Source organism: Triticum dicoccoides, chromosome 7B (assembly GCF_002162155.2).
Source record: "Triticum dicoccoides isolate Atlit2015 ecotype Zavitan chromosome 7B, WEW_v2.0, whole genome shotgun sequence".
NCBI lineage: Eukaryota > Viridiplantae > Streptophyta > Magnoliopsida > Poales > Poaceae > Triticum > Triticum dicoccoides.
Genome location: NC_041393.1, coordinates 32,059,899 through 32,064,280, shown reverse-complemented (window position 1 = coordinate 32,064,280; position 4,382 = coordinate 32,059,899).

Sequence of the window (4,382 nt, the reverse complement as noted above, 5' to 3'; positions counted from 1 at the left end):
TTGTGTTTGGCCCCCCCCCAAAACATCTGACCTAGCTCCGCCAGTGCTAGAGGCCACTGTGTCCTCAACGTTCCCACTCAAAGTTATAGCTCCTATAGGTTACGAACTTACGATGGTGTGTATGCATAGCGTGGTACTGGGAAGTGCGCATGAATGGACGTGCAGATCGGTGTCTCCTCCACGACTCCATCCCTCTAGTCTAGGTCGTCATCTTGATGGTTGTTCTGTTCACTGTCACGAATGCATGCCCCGTCTCGATCATTCACACACTTAACAACGTACATACTGTACTCATGTCTATGTATAGTACACTCACGTAGAGGTGCATGCATGCATTCCAACCTCAGCCTGGTGGAACACGGACGTATGCTTGCTGGACTAGGTCATGAACGAATGCATGGCTCGTCTCGATAGTTCACACACTCACACTTTATAACAAGAAAAACTTGATTGCATCACATAAAAATCAATGGGGTGCATAATTTGATTGTACATAGCTGTTTAAAAACAAAGAAGAAATCTAGAGACAGGGCATGAATAACGGTTGTTCATGGGCATGAATGAATGACACGACTGTCTTGATTGTTCACACTGAAAACATCGCATTTATCATTCAGCTGGCCTTAGTAAATGGTATGCCAACACTAGTATTGTATATATTCACTGCGATGCTAGCGATGGCCAGACTCTAGCTTGTGCATACTCACTTGACTTAACATACCAGATCTAGATCGGCAAAACTTATCTTGTATATGAGTTTGTTCACCACATCACTGTCTTTATTTTTAGGGTTTGTTTGGTTCAATAGGATTCTAAATGCAGGAAAACGTAACTGAAATTATTTGGTTGCATCCAATGAAGAAATATTTTCAAAATAATTATGTGTATGTCATAGTTCTCATGACAACAAACATATCTTTGCAACAGGTTTGTCTCCATGGAAAATTTTCACGCAAGTTAGTACGCAGTAAAAATATGAAACATGACTTTCAATACCCGGGTGTCCCTACACCCTCTATGAACAGTAAAATAAAAAAAAATCAAAAGAAATATGAAACTTTGGGATATCAAATGATCAAACTTTCGATGGTATTGGGAAGTCTCAGCTACAAATAACATTTGAGGAGCCCAAGCCTAAAAAAACAAAATCAATGCTCAAAGTTTATGTGCACTTTTGAGCAGTGATTTTGTTTTGGTGAGGGCTCCATGAATGTGATTTGTGGTTGAAACTTTACAAGAATATAATATCTTTGATCCCTGAAAATTGCAGATTTTTTTTTCAATTTTTTTTATGAATTTACTGATCATGAGGTGTAGGGGCACTCGGCAGCTGTTACATCTTTCTCTAAAAATATTCATATGGTTTCATATCCGAATAATCAAGAATCTCCAGATGAGAAGTTCCTAAGATTAGGCCTACAAATTTATTTGCATGAAAGCGGTCTTTAGCCGAATGTGAAGTTATGGTGCACGGGCACCATGGTACCCTTTATTTTAAAAAATTAAGAAAAATATTTAGACATTCCAATAAAAGGCGAAAAAATTCTGTGGCTACCTGTATGTGTTCACTACTGATCTATGAAATTTTGTTTAAAAAATGTAATTTGTAAGCTGTACAAAAAAAATCTGGCCCAAAAACAGAAAAAGTGGCCCATTTGAAAATACACATTTGTCTTTTTTTTTGTACGCCACATGTGAACATAAAATGTTGTGAAATTTTGCATATGCATAGTATATATGTGTGTTTATGTTCACAAAAAGTTTTGATTTTTCTTTGCACAGTGAAAAATGGTTTTTTTGTAATGAGCACCATGGTGCCCGTGCATATCTTCCAACTTTTGCCTTTAGCCTCTCCTCCCCCAAACCCTTCCCCAAACCCTCCGTGACCCCCTCTCTTCCCGTGTCAGTCTCTAGTTTTTTTTTTGCGGGTGAGCATGTCAAGTTTTTCGATCAGGTTCCTAAGTTCTCAGTCTCTAGCTATTATTGCGAACTTCTCTCCTTTTCGAAAAAGAGCTATGAACTTCTGTGGACACCGTTCTAACCATCAAGAAGTTGAGATCAAACGCTGACAGAGTGACAGGGTCAGGGATTCAGAGCTTGACTGGTGCCTGCACAAGATCGGAGAAGATGCTCTCACGGTCTCACCAAGAAAATAAGAAGAACAATCCAGCAGCTCAAGACCGGCATAATGAACAGACTTCTCCACGACCCATTGCAGCACCTGAGATGCGACGGCACCTACAGCCGCACCCTTGATGAAACACTTGGGAACATGCACGCCCTCAACATGATGTTTGGCCTCGACAATGAGAAGGCGGTCATGGAGCAAAAGATCAAGACAAAGGTGGAGAAACAACAAAACCAAAACTGAGATTAGCGGTCTAGTTTCTGCCTGTAGATCTACATATACTCCCAATCTGTCCTGAAATTCTAATTCCAATTTTGTTTAACCCTCTCTTACTGGGCCCTCCTTTGGTGAGTTCATCCATTGTATAGTGAATTAGCGCCTGCCATTGCAATTGCCAAATATGTTGAGACAGCAAAATGCTTGTGCTCCACAACAGCTTTTGTGCATTATTATGGATAGAGGAAAAAACATAGAAAATATTTATTCATAGGAAAAGATTCATGGCCTCTTTGATTCATAGGAAAAGCGAAGGAAAAAATATAGAAATGGGAAAGAAGTCTTTAGCCATTTGATTCAAATTAATGACTCAGAGAAAACATGGATGGACTTTCCCGTCGGTTTGAGTTTCAAAGAAACTACAAAGCAATTTTGCATTCCACTTTAATCTCTTTTTCATTCCTATCTACTATGTAAAAACAAGGGAAACGCCATAAGTTAACAACAATCTAATATTGAACTAAAACCACGACACTTATTTTGGATCGGAGGGAGTATTGTCTTTGCATGTGTATTAAAGTTAATTTGATTATTTTTTAGGAATTTTATGTTTTTCCTATTTCTGTGAATCATCACTCATTCCTGCAATGTTCCTATGTTACAGAATCCTCTGTTTTACAAACCAAAGTGAAGAAGGACAAGCTCCCCTGTCCATTCAGCTTTTACGGCCCAACACATGCAATTCCTTCAGTATTTAAACCTTAAAACCAGAGAGATCTACCGGCCTCCTCGTTGCATCTGTACCCTGAAATTATTCATGGATAGCAACTGCTGTGCATTGTGGTCATTGTTTCAGTCTTGTTGTAAATCAAAAGCTTATTAGAAATGATACCATTGATAACTTCTATGTAAATACCATGGTAATATGCACACAACAAAGCTGATAACTTATTTAGCGTACGCGTGGTAACTTTTTTGACCCTGAGAATATAAGTTGTTGAAAAACATCTTCCGATAAACTTCTTTCTAAATAACATGATAATATATGCATTGCAGACCTGATAATCTTTATACAAACACCACGGTAACGTTTAACCCCAAGGAAAAAAGTCGTTGCAAAATATACCCCACGATAACTTCTATGTAAACAACATGGTAACTTACGTACCACATGCGTGATAACTTACTTAGTCGTAACATGATTACTTTTTGACCCCCCAAAAAAGTCGTAGGAACATATCAACCCGTGATCTAGTTTTGAAGGTCTCGTCACGACGAATATTTATGTGAAAAATGAATTTTTGATATTACTGATGGTTCGGGCTATAAAACATGTTCAAGTTCTCAAATGGGAGAAGTTAGGATGAGATTAAAATTTTCATCCTCTAGTGCATGCATGCATGTCTATGTGGGGAGAAGGTCGAACGAACCTTTTTCATGCCCCGGTAATTACTATGTGAACACACGATAACTTATTCATCATAGGTGTGATAACTTTGGTAGCACAGACGTGATACTTTTTACTTAGAAAAAAAATTCATCCAAATATATCAACATGGGATAAGGTTTTGAAGGTCTCTTCTCCTCCCACATCATGATAATATACGAGAAAATTTAAGCACTGTAGATTCCGAGGGGTATATTCTTTAGTAAATAGTATGATCATTTAAGCACTGTAGAACTGATAACTTAGGTACAAACACCGTGATAACTTTGATCAGGTGAAAAGATTGTTGAAAACATATCATCGATAGCTTCTATGTAAATACCATGATAATATACATATCCACACCTGATAACATACATACAAATATCACAGTACCTCAACAAGGTGATTTTTTGTTGCTGAAAATATACCTCCTGGTAAATTCTTTTGTAAATAGCATGATCCTTTAAGCACTGTAGACCTGATAACTGAGGTACAAACATCGCGGTAACTTTGATCAGGCGAAAAATTTGTTGAAAATATACAACTGATAACTTCTATGTAAATAACATGATAATATACGCATCCACACATGATAACTTACACACAAAC